A 24,998-nucleotide genomic window follows, 5' to 3' on the forward strand; every position below is an offset into this window, starting at 1 on the left:
ACAAGATCAAGGATAATTGGTTTAATATTACTTACTTTAAAAATTATCATAAAAAAAAGAAGTTTTAGATTTTAAATTTGTGTTACATATTGTACTAAAATCAGTGATTCAAAAATAATAATTTGAAATTTAAAATATAAATAAGTATTATGAATTAAGAATAATTAGAAATTTAATTAAGCAATGAATCTTAAAATTGTTTCATGCCTCAAAATCACAAAAAAAAAAATTTGAAAAACACATTAACATATTATTATTGTGTAAGATGTAAATTAATTGTAAATATAAAAAAAAAACAAAATAAAATTACCAGCGAACTGCAAAAATACTTTGGAAATTTAAAAAATATATTTAAAATAATTATAAAATTAAAAACAAAACAGAATTTGCAATTTTAAAATCCCATAGTGCGCAGAATCAGATTTTTACTTGAAATATTGACAATTATTCTGGAAATTATACAAAACTAATGTTAACTGTCATTAAAACCCAAGCTTAATCAAAATTAATAAATTCGATTTTAGAGTATAGATATTTTCAGAATAATATTTTACTTTGCAAAATTTAAAAAACGTATGTCGAAATTATTTTTAATTATGTTGTGTTAATATAATTTTTCTTAAAATTATTATTTTTATTTTATTAAATATATAAAATGAGTTAACTAGTCGGCCGGAGACGTATAATGTTTTTACTTTTATAAAACAAAAAAAACAATAGGAAGTGGTTTAGAGTTTCAAGCCCGTAAGCGCTGTTTCGATAAAAAAAAATTACGCAATTTACGACTTTTCTGTAAGAAAATAAAAAGTCAACAGCAAAAAAATGAAAACACAATTTCCTCGCCAATTCGTCTGAATGATGTTTATAATGATTTCACTAGAGCTTACGGAAAATACCATCGTTTTTTTATCTACCGGGCCACTATTTAATATGTAAGTATATGTTTTATCTATATCCTATACTCGCTTGTCAACCATTATACCATAATCGCTATTCAGCACTACAGTGTCTCTGCGATGAATAGCTAATAATAATAAACATTTTAATTTAACCGCAACACAATTAATAATTATTAGCAACATAGATACGGTGACGACACAACAATTACATCATTTACCACTATAGGTTAGTGGCATTGTTAATTTTAGTCGGTATACTGACGTCATGACAAATGAAAAATTTAGAGGGGAAATGTTGAAAGCAAGACAGTTATAAAGAAACCATAGACAAATAATTACCATTTTCACCTTTTTGAACTACTTAAATAGTGAAAAAATGTATTTACTTTATTAGTGGATTTAATCGTTCTATATTATTTATATGTTAATAACAGTAATAACACTAATACCAGCAAGTTGTTACTTGTTATATTATATTAAATAGATTTTTAATTATAATTGTTACCTACATAAAATATGTGATTAGTTGTTTACCAAAATTAATTCAACTTACTGTATTAATAAGATTTTTTAATTTTAAATTAATATAAAATAAAATACTCTCAAGAACAATATAGACTCACCGACCATTCTCGCTCAGAACGTTTTTTCGTATGCAATGATTTAACTTAAAATTTAAATTTAACGCATACTATTATTTGACGGCGAACTACTCGATGAGTCAGCTTTGGTTTATGAGAAAAATCGTAGCCCTCCCCCCCACTACTTTTTCAATGGATTTCCGCCTATGTCGATGACGAGGCTCTACTATAAAACAGAAATTATGTGATTATTTTTATAAATTATATTAGTGTATATTATTACATATTATTACAATCCGGTTTAAAATGGATGATCGAGGAGATCATTTTCATGTGATAGTTAATAAGTTCACAACAGCATGTTGTATGTTATTCTTGTTCGTCTACAATGTGAATAAAGAGTTTTTCATCACATTTTCGAGTTGGATCTGCTGTGGTTTTCGTTTCGCTGAATACGTTTTAATTTATTATTATTCCTAAATTAAGTTATATGTATTATACAATTCACCACACTTATATTAAAGAATACTGTTCGAGGCTTACATTTTATAACAAAAAAATGGTCATGAATGGTTAATGATAATGAATAATTAAGTGTAAAACTTAAAGCTAAATTATACTTTGTGTAATACAATTACTCTTAGTGGCCAATCATTTATTTCATAAAAGGATATGATAAAAAAAAAAAAAAAATGTTTTTTTGGTCCAACACTTTATTTAAATTAATAATAAAACAAGTATAAAAGATTTCATTTTGGAAATAAGAACCACTAAAAACATTGTATAATGTATTTTTTAGTTCAAAATTAATTGAAAAATGAAAAAAGAAATAAATGTAAAGGTTTTCATAGCGGCTATTAAAGCCGTTTAAAATATTAAATGTATAATATTTTGTGTCGGCCTTTATAATGGTATAATAATCTTTTATAGTAGGTAGGTACAAACTATTTCCAGAGAAATCATAAAACTAGTAAAATTAATATTTTGCTTTAAAATGTTGTTCTTTTCAACAAACGACCGAAAATCGTATTTATTGTACTAGAGTTTAGTTATATAATTAAATTTATATGCCATTGCCCATTAGTCAATAATAATTATTAAAAAAAAAAAAAAAATTAAGCTTTTACCTAAAAATAACAAACTAATAATATTATCATGTATAATAAAAATTAAATTAAATAGCCGCGGTTCATCTAGTTTTGATTAGGTAAGACCTAATCGGCTAAAGACTATCAAACTCATTTTTTTTTTTTTTTTAATCAATTAATGTAATATAATCAAAAATCATAATTTATTTTAAACTTATTATTATTATGATAATAGTTCCAGAAAAAAAAAAACGAGTTTTGAAAAAAATCAATTTCACCACGCTTCTGATAATCAAAATATGTAAATACGTGTTAATGTAGTAACGCGAAAACTAAAAAAAAAACTACACCTACAAAACGATTAAGGTATATTATATTATTATAAGGAAATTAAATATTACAATTCAGCCACCGCAGCTAACTATTTAGTTTTATCAAATTATGATTGTATACGATGAATAAAAACGAACAAATCTCGATAATATGATTACAATGGTATGCATACAGCAGAACATTAAATTTAAATATAAGTATACGTTTTGAATTTTAATAAACCTACACAAGTCACAAAATCAGAACGGCTAAAATAATTTATAACCAAAACTGGCTTGTATAATATTTCCGCTCTAACTAAATTTCAATATAGTTTATAGTTTTCAAAAAAATAAAAAATACTCTACAATACATTTGAAAATTTTAAGAAATTATATATAATCGATATTATAACATCGCGAGACATCTGACGTTTAGCTTTAGTTACAACTTATAGTTGAGAAACGCAATACAAAAGCGTCGTCAACCTGTCAAGCATCGTTCTTAAAAAATTAAATGATTTTTTTCTAAAATAACCGTCACGTGCCACAACTTAATGATATCTTCAAGGACTGGGAATATTAACAATTGAGATAAATTGATTGAAGTTAAGCAGCTTAGGTAAAAAGAACAAAGATCACTTATCTAAGCTAAAAGTTCTACGATTTAACGATCTTTGGTGTTCCACGACCACGAGGATGCTTTGATCAAATTTACGCTTTAAACTGTCCACTATACCATTATTATACTTTAAATTAAGAACACAAACAGCTAGAACCACAAATAATAAAACCTAATAATACCTATAATACAATAATAAATGGTCGTGATATAATATTATAGAGTGGTTTATCGTCGTGACTATTTTATAGTTGGCACTATCCGTATAACTCAACGCGACAAAGTGATCATATTCAGCAGAGGGTACTGGTTTTCGGACAACATCCTGCGAGACGATGACAAATCGCCGACGTCTTGTATCGAATTAACGGCCGGGACGACCGTACCGGCGAGTTACGATTGAGCATATTATAATTATTAATTATACGTTTTTGGCGACACGATAGAACATAATATAGTATTAGCAACGTTGTCACACTGCGCAATGTTTTGACAAACATTTAAGTCGTTAAGATGAATAACTGATTTCTAATAAACGAATAACATCAATGTAATTGAATGTCAATCGATTAGGTATAAAATCTATTCAGATTTCAATAGTATTGGTATCAGAGTTATACAAAGAAATAATTCCGTTTATAAATAGCGAGTGTTTGATTACGTCCTTCGTTAGATCAGTTACATAAAAATAAAAAATGTTTAAGTTTTATTTTTATTTTAATGCGAAATTTAAAAATAATATATACATTAAAGTTCATAATCTTATAATAATAATATATTATAGAGTATGTTTCCACAAAAAAATTCGTCATTATGATAATATGTATGTTTATAATGAATTGTAACTACACCGAAAAAAACATTTTTAGTTTTATTTCTATCCCGAAATTTATTATTTTGTTTTTTTGAAAAAATTCTATAAAACAAAGAATTGTAATTAAAAATTAATACTTCATAGTAGGTACACTATACAAAGTTTATATTGCTATTATTGCTGTAATATAATATTAACATCTGCTAATACCCGTCAATATTAAATGTTACTTGTCAATGACTAACTTTTTAAGATAAAAAAATAATAAAAAGTCCGTATTCTAGACATGATTGAAAAAAATTCCGAGAATTCTGTTTTTTAGGGTACCTGCTTGACTGTTTTTATTTATCCTACTGGTGGCATTCGTTGTATTTATTGTGGACCGATAATAAACTCATACAAAACACACACACCAAAAGTGCCGGATAAATGATTGGACATGTCAACCCAAATTATAATCTCTGTTTTGATGTCAAACATACTGAGATTCTGAGAAGGCTATATGAAACTTTTGGAAAACCCTTACCCTAAATAGTTATCACAAAATTTGACATAATACAATATAAACTTAAAATACATTACATCAGTATAATAATACTATAACTATAATAAACATCATTGAATTCCTTCACGGCCAGAATAATGTTTTGGAATATGCGGTAGTAAGTATCTTGTGTAACCATATGGACCCGGGATCGGCTTCTACAGCGCTTTAGCAATATTGTTTTGGCTTAAAAATAATATAAGAAGTTAGTAACATCTTAAATGACCCTTTATTTATATGGTATACTTATAATATATTGCGTATGTCTATTAAAAAAAATGCCAAACTCATAGTTCGGTGTGTAAAACATTTTTCAAGACTTTTTTTAACTCGATATTTTATATTAAAACACTCATTTAACAGTGTAAAGCTTAAACTTTCAAGTACACTTAATGTATTTATATAAAATAAAAAAATTCACAATAGGAGTATAGGAGTGATTGAAGACCTTTATAACGTAATCGTTCTTAATGTAATACATTAAAATAAATTCCTATTTGCGTAAACGGGGTGCATATATTTTGTATTTGCCAGAATGTCTTCCACCACCCACGGATGATCGTAAATTATAACCCAGTTGCTCTGTTGACTGCATTGTTAAAGCATTTTTATTTTTATTTATATATATATATATAATCATAAAACCACAAAAACTCCACACACCTAACACGTATTTTATAACACTATAACCGTGACGACATATTATTATGACAATGACATACTTATTATATTGCCACTTATATTAACGGTACTTTCAAACGATGATAAAATAAAATAAATGTTTTTTAGGTTGAGATGAGATATAGATATTATAATCTACAAAGTAGAAACAATATTTTTACGCGACTATTCATCACTATATTTAATGGAAAATAAATCATCATTAAAAAAAACGGTTTGGAAACAAGGGCTGTTTTAGTTTTACTTACTGTAAATACACATTAAATAATAAAGAACATTTTGAGATTTCTCAACTCAGTTAAAAAGTAGTGTGTTATAATATTTATAATCAACTACCTATTTAATCAAGACTATAATTGAAAACTATATATATATATATATAGAATTATATTATAATCTAATATTATACAAAAATAAAAATATTTTTAATTTCAATATATTTAAAAAAAAAAAAAGTAATTTGCTAGAATGTATTTTATTTTTATTATATTTTTCATTAAATTTGCATTACAACTTACAACAATTCAAATTTAAAAACTTTTGTTTAGATGAAAATGTTCTAATATTGTACCATACAATAAATATTGTATAATGGTTTATGATAACTAAAAATTAAACTGTACAAGTATTTTACACAATAAATACAAATATTTGAATTTTATAAGTTGGAAGTTAGTACTTTTACTCTTCAGTAAATAGTAATATTCTTAAATGTTAACGGTTCTATTGTCGAATTTAGATGGTACTTCACTCTCTTTTCTCTGACCACTTGTGTTGAATATCCGTTCTATATGCAGAATGAGACACCTTGCAATTCTAGGATGATAAAGTTATTGAAACACTATCACTACTCCGACGAATGTTTTGTAGAGAAAAGAAAAAACAATTTATATAATAATATGTATAAAATAAGATAAAACTGATAAAACTTGCTGCTCCATTAAGAACTGCAATGTCCATTAACAAAATCTAAAATATCGATACTATAATACAAATATTTAATATCTACTACACAGTTCACAGAACACCTGCCAAGATTATTTTATCAAAACATAATAATATCATACTTCATAAATATTTTACCAACACAATAGTTTAAATTGTTTACATTATACGGCATTGGTGAGAACGGCATTTGTGCCTCGGAAAACGAATTTTAAGTGATCCAACCGAATCGGCGCATACAATTTAATACACGGACATGGTATAATAAATAATATTAACTATTTTCGCTGGAAAATCAGAAAATATTCTATGTGCACAGTTTTCAGGAACACGGATATTGAGGTATGTATATTGACAATGAGACTAAGTAAATACATTAACATAATCTACTTTTTTTTCGGGTTCGTTGAACATTCGTATGGAATACTTGGGTTTTGTAAATACATTATTATATTAAAACGTTTTAACATGATTTGTTTATTGGTAAATTTTTCCCACAAAACATGATACATAGAGATGTATTTTGATTTTAAAAAGCATTCCTTTGTGAATATTCGATCATGAATCACTATAATTGTTTAAATAATGACGGCAAAAATGTAATGTATGCGATTCCATTCGAAGTACACACGTCAAAGTACTCACTACTATTGGTATTAATAGCAATAAAGGGGGGGGAAGGGAGATACTCGCTGTCGTTTATAAAATGAAAAAAAAAGATAACAATTTTGCGACTATAAATCGACGGAGATGGTATAAAATAATACCCACATAAAAAGTTTAATATCAGTGTTGATTATGCACTTAAAATATTACACGGCCCGTGTCATCAAACCCGTTGAAATTTAACCGAAAATATCCTTAATTAAATGTTCGATAAACACCGCCGAAAAAGAAAAACAAAATTACAATAACGGATTAGAAGACGTAACATTTTTCTTCCGCCGATGTTGACAAACGATTTTTTTCAATAGCATATTTTGCATAATATTGTTTGCACGTGTATTCACATATTATCTAAATATCATTAAAAAGGCGACGATTTACTACCGCTTTGTGTCTATATGGTATTTGTAAGTAATTATTGCAATTATTATTATGTTCGTTACAACGCTAAAATATAATAATATATTGTGATACGGATGGAACTTCGTAGGCGTCGTAACTCGAATGACATTATACCTCGTCAAAGGCTCTGCGCGGATATTTCATTAAAAAGTTGTTTTTTGTTCATCAAACACGTGATTAGGTAAAAACACAGTTGTACGTGGATACTTGAAAACGGTACGTAATTTAGAACCTTTGTAAATACTCGCAATAAACGTACCATTGTAACGCGTATATTATAATAAGTATTATAGAGACTAGATTTTTGCGTGTTTATGTATTTTTACTAAGGCTATGCAATATAATTTGAATAAGGTTTCTCGACGTTTCATTTTTATACACAACGACATATTTTAGAAATATATTTTAATTTCTAAAGTGTCGTCGCTGGGAGAGACCACCTTCCATCAAACAAACAATTATTTATATCTCTTCGGCACATTGTACTAACTATGTACAAATTGTTGAATATCCTAATAAATTGTTTTTTTTATAAATAAAAAGTAACTAAAAAGGAAATACTAAAAAAAAAAATATTTAATATTAAATTTAAATTTATAATCAAGTATAAGATTAGCCAGTAGCCACTAGCATAATAAGCAATTATAGTATTGCTTAATAATCATAGAATCAGTGAGATACATTTATCTACTATACTCAATGATTAAATATATGTAATAAATAATAATTGATAATAAATATAGAACGTTAGGCTTTAGAACGCTTTAAAAAGTTTGAGAAATTAGTGAATGCTAATTTAACACATAAATAATAATGATTTATTTTTCTAAAACCTATAATTATTTATAACTTCAATTTTATTTAAATTCTTAAGAATGAAAAAATTAATAATTTTCACAAGTAGACACTATTAAAAAAAAAAAAAAAATTGAATTTTCTAACGAGGTTTGAACAACTTTTCCATTGCGATTATGTTAAAATATATTTCAAATTTTTCATTTGTATAGTGTGTAAAAAAAAAAACGATGACAGGACACCGTGTACTACCCTAACAACTGGAGATTTCTATAAATCGTCAACGTAATACATTTAAACACTTTAAATCACAGTACACGAAACATTTGCACTTGAAAATTATTCAGGACGAGTCGTACGGAAATTTTTATTTTTAAGCTCGGCGTGCCATATTATTTAATCTGCTTGAGGGGTGTTCGTCGAGTGTACAAGATGGACGAAATACAACAACGCGTCTCTCACGTGGACGGACATTATACGTTTGAGTAATAAATTACAAAAGCGTTAGGTACATGCCGGACAAATGGCGGATTAAATGATTATAACAAAATATTCTTACAGCGGCCGTTTATCCAGTCGGAACACGTCACACGCGTAGAAATATTTAAAACGGAAACAAAGAAAACCCAACCGAGTGATACAAACACACCGCAAGTACGTTTGTGGTTGTGTGTATATTATGTATTTAATATTTATATCTCGTTGCGGTCAAAGAAAAACCTCTCAAAAATCGATGAGCCACCGTAAAATTTCCTTTTCGATTGACATTATTATACGTTGTACACTGTACAGTTATTGTCGATTGGACAATACTTTTTTTTTTAATACAGACCGAAACGAAGAACGTATTATTCTTACACAAAACTGTTATCTTTTTATTATTAACGACAATTTTTTCGAAAAGAAGAAGAACGATACAATTACTGCAGATATACTTTATTTCTAGTAACGAATTGGATGTAATGTAAATTAAATTTGAAAAGGCTAGATTTTGGGTCTCCGTATACCTAACATTTAGGATAAGAGCTACATAATAAGTTTAAATTATATTTAACTGCAACAGTACGACATACAATAATTAATTGTGAAATCAACGAGTTTTTTTTTTTTTTTTTAAATAATTTAAAAAGTATCAATTAATTACGCACATTAATATAATATGTAAGAAATTTGAAACTTTATCTATTTTTGGGCATTCTACGTAATGGGTATTTTGAATATTTCAAAGTATATGTGGTTAATTTTTTTAGAAGTATATTTTTCAGATATTGTACTTCAACAGCCAATCAGCCAGCAGCAGATATCTAAATTTCGTCATTGTATTTCAAACAGCATAGTAGTTATTTCAACATAATATACAATATAAAAGTAATTCTCGTCACTCAATACATTGAACTTTTTAAGGATCCGTCAAAGATCGAAATAAAAATGGATTCGAAAACTCATCGTTCGACATAACAAATGTCTGCCTATGTGAATTCTTAGGCGTTATAAAAACAAAAGTACTAACTCTGTATTTGGTCAAATAATAAACGCCATTGTTGTAAATTCTTTTGTTGACGTTCTGACGAATTATTTTTTGATTACAAACAATATATTATTAGCGTTGTGTTTGAAATATATTGATTTGGTGCTGATATTATCCATTAAGTATTTGTAAACATATCATGAAATGGAAAAAATTAAATACAATTAAAACGATATTAATATTAAGAGCGAATGACGTAGATATATTATTCACATGTAATAAAAAATAGTAAATTTCTCTATAACATCAATAGTGATATTAATTATTATTATTTACCTATAATTTCTATTGACGTTTCGATAATTTGTCTCATTTTCGACAATTACTCGTTGAATCGAGGCGTGTTACACTCGACCCTATTTACGTTCAATGTAAAAATAAATGATACAACTAAAAACTAGCAGACTTTACCAGGTGCAATATACTTAAACTAGCTGTCGGTAGACATATTTTATTTATTACATGTTAGGAATATACGCATAAACTTGAGTGCTCGGCAAAGTTCAGAGAGATAAATAATTGTCACGTGGTGTAGTACAAGTGTACAACAACTTTATTGTATTCGATTTTATAGTTTTCGTGCGATTAACAACTCTCATTACTCGTATTCATATCTTGTTTGAAGGTCTTATGTTTTTGAGAGTGCCAGCGGTAGAAGTTATGGCAGTTACAATTATTAAATTTCTTTTGTGGTGAAATTTAACTTAATGATATATACGCATACAAAAAAATAAAAACAGCATTATACTATATTATTATTATTATTATGGTCCTTTAAAAACTTTTCCTTGTTGTATTTTTATAGTGCTTAGAAGTAGGCCTTGCTCTTAATATAAGCATGTCCAGTGTGGTCCACCACGTTTCAGGCAATAATTAAAAACCTATAAGCAATACAAAATAAATTGCTTGAATTAGCTCTAAAAGCCTTCTGGTTCGTGGATAACTATGGTAGGCCCACTATAATACCAGTCTTAAATAATTTGATCAAAGACTAATCCGAAAAATTCGCTCTATATTCAATTTAACTGAAAAAACTATCTAAAATAAAATTGGATAAAAAACGTAAGACAGACGATTGAAATCCCGACTCTTTCGAGATATCATCCGGTTGTAGCTACAGTAAATTAATTAATTAATTAATTTAAATGCATTGTACAATTAAATAAATAAATACAAAAGTATGATGAGTGATGCATAGCAATACACAAAGGCTTTTTTTTTTACAAAAGAAATTTTTCATTTTTACTTACAGTGTTGTATTTACAACGAACCAATGCAAATCTAGTTGACAACTTACAATATACAAAATAGTAAAGTGGTTATGCTACGGATGAATGTTGAGTATGTCATTGTCAGAAACCTGCAACTAAATAATAGTAAGTATACTATTATAGCGTTACGTTATGAAATTCGTTTCGGTGGTAATTTACTCTCGCCAAATCGTGGGTAAATTGAATATGTAGTTTTAGGCCGCGGAAAAAAAATAAGTAAATATTGGAACGTTTACGTACAAGGAGGCGGGATTTTAGCAAATTGAAAAATTCGAAATTGCAACTCGCGGACGATGGATATTGTTTCGAACAGTACCATTTTGGACACGTCTGCTCCTACGTACCTATAATATGTAACACGTGTCATTGTTTTGATTATACTAATATATCATGTGTCAAAAATAATATACATTATAATGTATTATGTTTCTGTTTTGTCGTCGGTTAAACAAAAGAAATTTTCTCTTGTTTTTTCACGTTTGGGTTTACTGCGATTATGAGTTAGTCTCTAAACGTTAAAGTTTAGTAGAGTCGTCTATATGGTACAGCTTATTATAATAATTACAGTACCCTATTTATAATTTATATGGCTATTAAAAAAAAAAACAATTTAAACTGAAATTCATTTACAATAATAATAATAATAAAATACAAATAATTAGGAAAGGAAATACGATGTAACCACAGTGAGACTGCTTGAAATCCTTGTGTTGAGCGTTCAGTGTTGGCCAGTACATTCATATTTATTTGATAGTATAATTTATCGATTTTCAATATTATACTTATCGAGAAAAATTACAAAATTGTTTTTTTCAATACTTATTGTATTATTTAAGTCAACACTATTATACATTATCACACACAACGTGACATAACATGTAATATGTAAAATATTACAAAGTATTTTATCTCAATATTACTATTACAAGCTAAATACTAGTGTCGAGTATTACTTGTTCTTTATTCGTGACTGGTGTCAGATCGTGTATATACTACACCTTATCCCTACGATAAATATGATTTTAGTTTATTCTATTTGAAATATCTTAAACAAATTTAAAACTATTTCACTTATAAACATGAAGAAATCATATTTATTTAAATTCATATTCCATGATCACTATGTTCTAGAATTTATTGAAAAATAAAATTATATTAGTAAATAAAAATAGAAATTTAATAAATGAATACACTTTTAAAGCTTGTATAATACATTTACTATTTAGATTTAGGCACTTTTAGGCTTTAAGTATAAAAATATTATAATATATAAATAAATAAAATAATAATAATAATAATAATAATAAATGTTTTAAAATCATTAAAACATAATATGTGTGAATTATATCGATATTTTAACTAAGGTGATATATCATAACTAAGTGAATCGTGCATAATATCATGGATAAAAACAACTGTTGAAAATTTCTATAGGAAACAGGAAACTACTACACAAATACTGTATTTTGGCATATTCTTAGATATAGCTGTCTCCATTTAATTTTAATAAAAACGCATTAAATCGATTTATTTAAAACTAAATATGTTAAAAATAGTTAAACACTTTATGTATAAAATCTATAATTTATAAGTTTATAATGAATTAATTAACTGTATATTTTTATTTCATTAATGAGCTTCAGGTATGTCAAGAAGTTTGAAATTTGATTAAAATGAAATTTTTTAAGTTAGATAGTTATTCTTTAATTTCTCATTAATTTTTAATAATGATTTAACACGTGTAAAAACGTCATTGAGAAATCAGACAACTAATATTGATTTAAAATAAATATAGTACAGCTAATATATTAAATAAAAATATTAAAAAAAAAAAAATGTAATTACAAAGTCAACATTTAAAATCTCAATAATGAAAACAAGTTTACGAATTTACTTTAATAATAAGTATTAATGTAAAAAAAAAATAAAGAATTTAAATTGATATATTATGAATAATCAATAATTTATAAAAGATATAACACACGACGATTTGGACTTAAATAAAAACGAAAGTTTACTTACATACTATTTTAGAGAATAAACATTAACAGGAAAGCAATATAATACCTATCAAGGGAAGTATGTTTATGGTTATAAAAAATAATTGGATTAAATATATAAGTTGTAGGTAATAAATGATATGGTGTATTATAAATATTTATTACATGACAATTTCAGAAAAATAAAACATGATTTACCATAAAATTTATTTTATTTATGATGATGTTACTTGAAACATCTTAAAAAATTAATTATATAACCATATTATATTATAAAATGATAAATCATTAAACATTTTAAATATTTTTTAAAAATATCTAAATCTTAAATTTAAGTTTTATTTTAATTTTTGGAAGAATACTGGAGAAACTATAACTACTACCACAGCCACAGCTTCCACAGCTTCCACAGCCACCACAGCATGGTGCTAATGAAGCCATTTGGACATACATGCATAATATCTAAAATAGCAATAACAAATTAAAAACATTATAAGATCATTAATAGCACAATTTTTATAAAGTTTTCTTATTCGCAAAACACACCCTGCTATATAGGCAGTAGGTATAAATTGTACCTCGTCATCAAGCAGATCACTGCTATGGATTAAAATTCGATTCAATTAAACTAATTGTTAAAACATTGCATACAAAAATTATTCTAAGCAAAAGCCATCTGTCAACCTTTATTTCTAAGAATATTTAAAAAATATATTTATATTGCATTAAGTATTTTATTTTTCTATCGACGAATATAATAGGATTCGTCATATAATTATTATTATTTAAATATTATTATTATTAATTATAATTTATGATATAAAGAAATGTTTTAAATGCCTACTAAAATATATATTTTATAATAATCGTCACAACAAAATCGATAAAAAAAAAAAAATCAAAGATTAAATGTATTTTATACGTTTGGCAGTATATTACTTCGTCCCGTAAGATTTTCAATAAGAATTTCTTATATTATGGCAAGTGAGTTGCGTCTCACATGTTCGGACGCAATTCACTTATAGTATTTATTGACGTGTTATTTACGTCCCAACAAATATTACGTCTCGAAATTGCCGTGTTAAGATAATTTGATATAATCTAGAATATTATAAATTAAGATAAATATCTCGTTAAGACATAACGGAGGCAATATTTTAGAATTTATCAAAAAACAATTTTTAGTTCTACAATCAATCAGCACGATACATGTTCTATACTAAGTACGTACGTATGTACTAAATTAAAAAGATTATTGAAATGTGTTCAAAATGAAATAAAAATTTCATAATTTAATAATTTGTTTTTGTTTTTTATCATTTACGCTCAAATATTTTTTATATCCATAGTAGTATTAAAATAATTTTAAATTAGTACACGTGTTTGTGTTATTGTTATGTTATTATAAACAGTTTGATTTAAAAAAATGTATTCATATGATTAATAAAATTAAATTCGATTTATTGAAACTCAAATTAGCAAATTTAACAAATAAGATGATAACAAAATATGTAGGTCATATATTAGTACTCAATATTAACTCATAATAATGTGTTTTTTCTTACGAATATTTAAGTATAATAATGTAAGAAATTGACTAATTATACCATGAGTCTATTCACAACATTTTAGTATAAGTCGGTACACCTATTTAATTCAACTAATGTAAATTACAATAATACATAATTTAAATTAATTTCATTATAATAATTAATTATATAATAAATAACTTTTTGGCAAAAACTATTTCGGCTGTAATAGCAATACTATTAGTAACTATAAACTCATTATATTATATCATAAATATTTATAATACATATACATTATCCCTACTAAGTAATAAAAGCTGACGGACTGTCTCCATTTAGAATCCTTTTCTATATACAGTGGTTTATCATTGAATTTAAATAATATAACACATCCATTACAGTCCATTACATACATTATATCCATTAGTCAGTGACAAGGTACAAGCGACACCTACTATATAGCAGAGCGAGTTCTCCGATTATTAATTTTTTATTTTTCTCCGTTATTTCAAATACTCAAAGGATTTATTTCCTTTTTGCCTTCATAATATACCAACGAGATCTGTTTTGATATGAGAATCATCAAAATTAAAAATCGAATCATTTTGCATAATATGATAAAATTTTCAGTTACACGTTTTTTTAATTTTTTTTTTTATTATTACATAATATCATTGTTAAAACAATACAATAATCGCTCCACTCAGAATTTAAAAATATATAAGCTCAGTTTAAAACTAAATCAAAAAAATATTTTTATCCTATTCAACTGCTAATTTATGCACTTGACTACTACTACAATAAAGTATTATGTACAGGTAGTATCGCCAACAACAACAAAAAAAACCGCGGTGGAAGTATTCAACAATCTATTCCAATAAAACATAACATCGCGTGATCGGAGCTATTCGGTAACGATTACTATACTAATCCGTTAAGACAATAAGATGCCATCAAGGCTATACGACAACAAATAAGACGATACGATCGCATTCTACAACACTACCATATAATATTTACGATTTATATAGTGAATAAAATTTCAGTCCTCAAAGGGTCATTGTATATAATTGAATATTATATAGGTAACCATCGAGTATGAGGCGCGATTCGTTGAATACTAATTCCGATCATCAGACCAAAAACCTGGTTGGACCAGTAGTAAGTATAATAGGTAAGTGGTAACCATACAAGCAGGAAATTATGTAGGTACTGTTGTGTGAAAAGAGATTTTGTTGTAAACATTTTTTTAATTTGTTTTATTTGATAGATACACAAGTTATTAAATTAATTATTATAAACAGCTAATTAATATTCAAGTCATGAAAAAATGTGCAAAAATAAATGTTTTTTGTGAAATTTATTCCAATCGTCACGTAGTCTTTAGAATTTTTGATATTTTTGATTTGTTTAAATTATTATTTTATCTACGTGGGAAAGGATTGGAAATTTATATTTATAAGACTATAAAAAATTGATCTGGTTTAACACCGAAAAATTCATATATGAGTGATCATAAACATATAACATAATATGATAATTAAACCAAACGATAAAATTATTCAAATCAACAAAAATATCATCAAAAGATAAAAATAAAAAAATGTTGATCATTAATGATTATCGGAATTGTGATTAAAAATAAAAATAATTGACCATGTACAATTTTATCAAATCCATTATCATAATTCGGTTTCGTTGTATCGATTTCAACCAATCTCTTGATCAAAGTACATTTTTTTAGCAACAGCCACCACAGCCACAGCCACATTCGCTACAACCACAGCCGCCGCAGCCACATTCTTTACAGCCACAGCCACAGCCACAGTCACAGCCACAGCCACAACAGCCACAACCGCACGGAGCTGACATATATGTTTGGACGTACATCAGTAATATCTAAAATTTTAAATGATTATAAACGAGTAACTATTCTTAGCGAAGACTTTATGTTAGCCTATACTGTAAGTGTTATTTTATTATATATTTAAATTGCTTATAATTTGTATTAATTTTTCTGTTAGTAATAACCAATAGGATAAGTAAAATTAGTTTTTAGCAAAAACAAATATCATAATATAACATATGTTATTTTAGTTAATTTGAGACCCGTTCTTGAAAAATTGTCCCATTAGTACCGTATTAGTATACAAATATACACTTATGCGTCTAAAAATTACGATGAAGTTGGTTATGTGGTAATAATATGCTGGGAAAATGATAATTAGTCACCTCCAATAGAACTAGTATTTATACAGCTGAAATTTCCACCGTTTGTGATTATAAAACTTAAAAATCGTTTAATTTTAAACTCTGAATGAATTGAATTTACAGTGATGGGTATTTATTTATTTATTTTATTTTTGTGTTTATTATCACATTTTGGGGTTTCGATTTTAAACTTCAAGCGTGGTTTCTGGTAAAAAATTAGATCATTCAATAAGTACATGGAATGGTCAATAGTGAAAATTAAATTTAAAAAAATATTTATTTTGAATATTATTCAAAGGTACTTTTAATGTATATTGTTGTATTTTATACCCATAATGACATTTTCAAATGCAATGTTTTCGGCAAAAAATAATTCAACCTACCTATCGCATTACTCAAAGTAAAATTAATTATAATTGTAATAGCAATATTTTAAATACATCATAAAATATACTTAGTATAAAGACTGACAGACGACTGAATCGTTTTTCATATGAAATGAATTATCATTGAAGTCAAAGAAACACATACATTATAGTGACTTATTCATCAACAACGAGGTTCACTGAATACCTAATATACAGCAGAGAGTAGTTACCTACTTTGCCCGTTTTTAGATTCAAACTTTTTTCTAACTTTTTCGACTCCTTGAGCGATTAAAAATCACCATTCAAATAACGAACAAGTAATGCACTTTTAAAAACTGATATCAACTACTAAATGTTGAAACACTCCCAACAACATGAGATACCTAAAACAAAAAAGTAGACTTAGTTGCAAACGAAGTCACTTCATCTCAACATCCCATAAAAATAAACCTAACCACACCCTCTGAGACACTAACAACTAGCAACAACAAAACAAAAGGAATGTGATAGAACAATTTTAATAAAGTACTACTTTCAAACAAATAAAGAAATATAAAACCTTTTATTAAAAAAAAAAAAATGGCACCTTATTTTAAATAGAAAATATGATGTAATAGTCATCACAGTCAAAATAGAACACACGCATTTAAGTGCATTTATTTCACTTACTCCTCATCATCAAAGAACTTGGCCTGACATGCGAGATAATATGTGAAAAAAATCTTACGATCAATCACGTTGTTACCAAATGCTGAATAGATACCGTAGTACGAAAAAACATTATTAACCCGGCATCACTCCAATACGCACTTAACGACTAAAACACACAAATCATTATATTTATTTTTCCATGTATAATAAAAGCGTAAGCGAAAATATTGCAAGTTAAGTAATTTTTTTTTTAATTTAATTTTTTTATAACCTGTATTTAATAAATTTAAAAGTAAGCTAACAACAACCGTCGTTGAAGCCTAAACAGATAATAATAAAACAATATAATTGATAGTAATTATTTTAATATTATGTCACACATAATATTATAACAAGTTGTTTTCACTTAGAATTCATACTGGCGGACTGTATAAGAGTGCGAATAAGTTCGTATTATAATTATATAATATATTATATAAATTGATTAAAAATATTAATCCAAATACTTTGAAAATTACATTGAGTACGATAACTATAATAATGAATGTTATCGTGAAAAATATCGACACTATACATATTATATAAAAAATGTTGAATTCAAATCGTTATTTTTGGTTTAAATGTAGAATTTTGATGAAAATAATATGAATTAATTATAACTACAAAAAAATTTAAAATTTCACGATTATTTTTACAACATTTGAACTTTAAACGAATATAAAAATATTGTGCTTATGAATTTTTGGTGTTTTTTAATAGCTAAAAAATAAATTTATCTGCAATATTGTATATTATATAATATTGAATATTGTATAAAATTTTCAAATATTTTGAGTAATCAAATCATATCAACACTTGTACAAGATTAAAATAATTCAATAACAAATTCAAATATCTATAATAGCTTTAAGTTAGCTTAATTATTTTGAAAACATCATTGCGTACGCCGTACATATAGAAAATGAATAAACTAAGCCACAGTAGAATGTTTCAAGTCTGCACGGTTAAAATTTTTCCAATAACAACAAAACACAAACAACAATCGCGTGATGACTTTTAAACACACACGCAGAATTCTAAAACCCATACACATATATCGTTCTGCTTATAATTTAAAAAAAAAATAATACAAAACCAGAAACTATTGTATACAAATTTACTAATGGATGGCTATTATTAATTATATAAACTATAACCGTATAGGTCGTTTTAGACTTGAGATAGCCCAAATCTCAAAGAAATTTTTCAAAACAAAATATAGTTTTTATTGATATTATTGTCTTGGATTTAAAATCTTTTTTAGATCAAAAAATCTACCTGCAAAACAATGCTATATTATATTATTTTAGAAAATATAAAACATTAAAGATAATTTTTAGTAAGTATACTTACACATTATTCTCAAATAATATTCGTAAACGATTGTAATAGTACAAGTGACAACTGTGATACAGTTGGATTACAGCTGTGTACTTGAGAAGTTGTGTGTAACTATTGTAAAGATATTATGATATTTTTTTTAAGGTGAAATGAACGATATCTCACTGTGATTGTCTCAATAGTCTATAAACGTACACACGGCCAATTTGCGTTTATCAGAACCCATTTTGTGTTGTTAAATTTAATATTTTTAACGAATATTGACCTTATGATCAACTTAAAAATAAGGGCATTGCCCGTGATCGGCGTGATCTATATTTGGTTATTTACGATTCATACATTTTTAAAATAGTTAAAAGATATGAGTATGTAAAATATTGAATTACACAAACGCTCGTAACTCGCTTAAAAATTTAAATATTGTAAACAACCATTTCGAGTAGATCTAATGTTCTCGCCTTTTAAATATTAATCATAGATCAATTGTTATTAATATTAAAGCTAATGACACAAAATCGGCTCTACTGAATGAAAATTTGATGGGTTGTTCGTCTGTAAGACGGATACGACACGTGAGGGTGTTGTCTCTTCTTGGAAATTTGTTCCAGTTTTTGAAACATTGCTCGGTTATAAAATATTAATTATTCAAAACATTAATATTATCATTCGATATACGACGGACAGATCTGAATACGCTATTTGACCTGATCCGCACCGAGACTCGATATCGCCATCACTCTACAGCGTTTTATTGCTAACAACGCGATTATCAATATATAATATTATGTTTTACCGCGTAAAACGTAGAACATGACCGGCGGCGTCGCACATTAACATTTTCGATTCCTCTGGGACCGCGTCGACTGCCGGCGGTCGGTCACCGACAAGCCTCCGCGCGTGCATACACCATAATATGCGTGACGTATGGGAATAATTCATGAGCCTTTAATTATTTTTTTCCATTAAACAAGCCATTTTATTATTATTTAATTTTTTTCACACGCCACGCACGTAGTGTTATTTTTATAATAATATAATTCGTAGACGAGACGCGTACACCGCAATGACCGATAGTCGTCGGCGGATTTATTAATACGTACTTACCCACTAGAATGTATACTATTCAACGAAACGTACAATTTGAAGCCTGCAACGCCGTCACTAGATAAAAACTGGGAGTAAAAAATAATGCACTTGTCAAAATCGAAACCATAACCTAATTGTTTGTTTTATAGTTAGAAAAAAGTCGTAGGTACTATCCATATTATTAAATAGTGTTTAATACGTAAAAACTCATTAAATAAAAAGTACGTTAACACATTGTACAAAAAGAAACGTATAATAAATATAGATACTTTATGCAATCATTTGAGGAAAACAATTTTTTATTATAGAACGTATGTTAATTTAATTTTTTCTTTATTTTAAAAGATTTAAAAAGATTTGTACTGTTGACATATCTGATTCGGGGGGAGTAGCAAAATAACACCTTTGCCCCGCTATCAATTACGCCAGGTGTTGAAACGATGTGACACCTGCTGGAGACAAGTGACTCACTTATGAAATATTTTTTTTTCGGTTTCATTATAGAAATCTTTTTTTTTTTTTTGTGTTACTAACCTAAATTGTTTTTCTGTTAAGGTAAATTTAATCTCGAATAAAAACAATAATATTTAATATTTATTTATCTGAGATTCGAATATTATCGTTATCGTCTCGGAAAGAGACTCAGTATATCTAAAAATGTAAAATGACTAGACTCAATTTACTAAATCATCTACATTTTGATCCATGGATTAATAACTATGTCCAGTTGTACATTCATTTTATGATTGATATCTGCAATATTATAATATGTACAATCGTGCACAGTTATCATTGACTTAGTATTTTCGGAATGTTTTCCAAAATATTCCGGGAACATTATAACTCTCAACATGTGGTATTGATTTTTTTGGTTCATGTTTATTTGAAAGATTAGTAACATTTTAAATTGTTTTTCGAATAATCTTAAATGTCCACTAAGTAGAGGTATATTTAATTTTGATTTGATTAATAAATATTATAGTTTATTAGGCAATACATTGTTCATAATTTTAATTTTGTTATAAATTATAATATTGTAATTCATATACATATTCGTATTTTTTTCCTCTGTAAGACACCCAACAATATAAAGCTTTAATTCCACAAAAAAAAAAAAAACGTTGTGCCTCACTTGCCATAAAAAAAAATAACAATAAAATAAAAATAATAATTCTAGCTAAAGCAATACGGTAACTGCTCGCCCAAACACAAACACTCGTTATAGTTAATGCAAAAATATTACCAGGGTCACGATGACCAGTGACCACTTCCGAATCTTGGTAACGCTAAAGTGCCGGTCCATTTCACTACCGTTTCCACCACGGTCGATGTACGGCTTCGTGTATACACCGCCTACTTACGTGCACATAATTTGATATAATATGTTCTCAAACAAAATTCAGGTGATACGCCGACGACGTGTATAATGTCCCTGAGCGTATTTACGTGCGCATTTTATACCCGCGAGATATGGGCTTATGCACGTGTTGCCTGTGAGTGTATCAACAATATTGTCACGTCAATAATACCAATGCCAATATTGACAATCACTGCGGGCTGTCGAAATCGTTGTAGATTCGGGTCGCAAGTGTCACGTCATTATCGGTTCGGGGATCGAGACTTTGTGTAGGTAGGTTCGAGCAGTGTTCAAATCCCGGACTTAACACTTTGTATCGGAACGTCCGTCCGACTACATCGGTAAATCCGCAACAGCAGTCTCGCACAATTATAATATTATATATTATATACTAGCTGGTTATATTACCTTGCGTTGCCCGGAGCTAAATAAAACCGAGATGGACGATCGGCCTGCGGCAGATAGTAGTAACTAATAAGTAATTTTTTTGCCAGTAACAATAAATTTCGAGTGGAAACAAACGACAAGTATGCGGTTATGGTTTAAATTTTATTTATAGCAAATAAGCTATCCCCAAACGACTTGTCCGATCAATTATCAAAATTTGATCAAATTATCTGAATCTTCTTCGATTCATAAAAATCGGTCGAATATGTTTTGATTTTAAAAGCATTCTCGGCCACATACTTTGTCTTTTATAATATATATAATGGCTGTTACTCATGACTTCTGTTCTAATACTCTCATGACCGTCCCAGGATTCCAAATAATATGAGTGCAAAATTTAGTACCAAATAGTCAAAAACAGACGATTGACATAATGTATGCGACATTATGCAATAATTTAGATAGATTATAGGTTAATATCTGTAGAACCCGACTGCCTATTATAATTTATAATCTATTTATTTTCTCCGTTACGCTTTTTTTTATTTTTATTATTATTATTATTTATCTAAGTATTTTTATTGAAAATAAAAACATTATTGTACAATAATATTGCAATATAATATTGTTAAAAGAAAACAGAAAATTCATATATTCAGTTATTTTCATACATTTTTGGAAAATATTAAATTTGTGTGAATCATTTTGTTAATTTATTTGTTATACGCTTTACTGACAGTTTCCAAGGCAAAACAATTCCAATATAATCTACAAACGTCAACAAAAATGTTTTTAATTTAATTCTAGTTTTGTTTTAATAATTTATAAATACAATAAATGTAATTGGTTGACATTACGTAGTAATCGTGTATTCGTGTATACGTTTTAAAATATGAGACTAATGAAACATTTACATTAGTAAATAAATATGATTAATTTTTTTTTAAATCCTAAAGACGAAACGGTCATAAAAAGCTACAAGACCGTTCGTACTCTACGAAATGTTGAAACATTGTATGTAAGAAGCATGCGTATTCTACGTAATTAGTATAATAATTAGTAGTTAAATATAATATGCTCTATAATAAATAACAAAATAAATGTGTAAAATGCATTAATATAAACAATATTTCTATTTCCTTTTTTCTTTTTTTTTGTTATAAATTGAAATGTGACATAATAACAATTATCGTAGCAATAAAATACACAATGAAATAAAAATATGCTAAACTTTAAAACTTATAAATAGTAACGAATCGTTATAAATATTAGGTATTTTTATATAACATGTTGGGTAATGATATGTATCAATTTTAAATAGATTGTATGCCACGGATCAATATTGACATGACTACTTGAGTGCTAAGAATATGACTGAGTATAATTTTAAATTTATTATCATCAACAGATTTATTTTATTATGATAAAGTATAAAAATAATTCATGTATTGAAGTCGGCAAACTTTTTCGGGGAAAATTTACAATAACATTTTTGTTAGTACTATCATTATGTTTTGATATAAGTTATATCATAATTATAATAACGTTATATAAGTGTTCGTTTTGTACGAAATAATAAAATTAATAAAACTATTTGTTCTCATCGTTACACTTCAAACGTACATATTACAACATAATATAAACATTAAGCATACCGAGATATTTTTTTTCCATTACTCGACACAAAATTTCATGCCAAACATCACATTTTCGACTAGCTAAATAAATACACGCACTTGATCAGATTTTGGTATTTTATGTTGACTAATTAATCTCTTAATTTATTGTCGGATGATAAATGAAAAATATTAGTCATGCATTTATTCTTCACCTGCGCAATCAATTCTTTAAATAAACATGTCCGATTGAAACGAACACACGTGTCGTATCCCTTTTGCAAACGCTTAAAAATCATCAAAAAAAAAAAAAAAAAAACCACTTGTATGTTCGAGAGACACAACAGATTTTGTCGATCATAAAAAACAAATTGTATGCAACTACAAATAAAGGTCACAATATACAAAATAAAATTAAATATTTAAAAAACAACGTTTTATTTGTATAACCGAAATACAAATTACGTAATTGTTTACCTTCGTTGCTGACCTTATATTTTTCATGGGCGACTATCCTTCAGTAAAAATTGATTCAACCATTCAATATTGTTCTTTGACATTCGTTTAACTATAATTGAAATTTAAATAATAACGGAGCACCGTTAATTTTCGGGTTAAAATAATTTTATTATAAATAAAATTAAAACAATGAATAAATATTCGACGTAGGAACATTTTCTTTAAAAACTTAACGATTTATTGATCTCGTATAACCGCATTTTAAAACCATGAAAACCAAATATGAACGCGGATTGACATGCGAACATTTCCGACGGAACTCGGCAGCTTTCAAAACACAGACTTTTTATATCATAAACGTGTTTAGTGTTATGTATTAAATTTTTTATACTTCGTATTAATTCGTCGTGAATTGTGTTCATAATTCATTGAACTGTAGCACTATAGATTGATGAGACTTTCTAAATTAATATAATATTATAATAGTGTAGATAAAGAGATTGCTTTTGTGATCTAAGAACACCTGCAGTATACTGTTCTCCCAGGTTTGAGATACATTTTTATTTTACGACAATTTGATATTATCGAATCTTAAATAATAGTATCTTAACGAATGTTCGACATTTTCAAGTCATCGAAACTGTATTGTGCCAACTATAGAATTTTGTGATTCACTCTTCGCCTCGTAAATGGGACGGTGAGAGGTGTGCATTGTCGAATGTTCGTGAAAACTATAATTTAATAGTAGGTACCTAAGTTGGGTTTGGTTAATAAAGTCGCCTTCAGACCTAACCTAAAATTTTTAAT

General features: G+C 27.1%; 1 long non-coding RNA gene across 2 annotated transcripts; it reads right to left on the reverse strand.

The window, feature by feature from the left end:
- Positions 1-13,472: 13,472 nt before the first annotated feature.
- On the reverse strand, positions 13,473-22,032 carry LOC132929756 (uncharacterized). 2 transcript variants are annotated; one of them, XR_009662151.1, is made up of 3 exons: positions 21,616-21,817; positions 16,340-16,575; positions 13,473-13,609 (listed from the first exon to the last, which is right to left on the reverse strand). It is a non-coding gene; the product is annotated as an uncharacterized LOC132929756 (long non-coding RNA). The 2 variants fall into 2 exon arrangements; XR_009662150.1 differs by lacking the exon at positions 13,473-13,609 and having other exon boundaries at positions 15,907-16,575; positions 21,616-22,032.
- Positions 22,033-24,998: the final 2,966 nt, after the last annotated feature.

Source organism: Rhopalosiphum padi, chromosome 4 (assembly GCF_020882245.1).
Source record: "Rhopalosiphum padi isolate XX-2018 chromosome 4, ASM2088224v1, whole genome shotgun sequence".
Taxonomy (NCBI): Eukaryota; Metazoa; Arthropoda; class Insecta; order Hemiptera; family Aphididae; genus Rhopalosiphum; species Rhopalosiphum padi.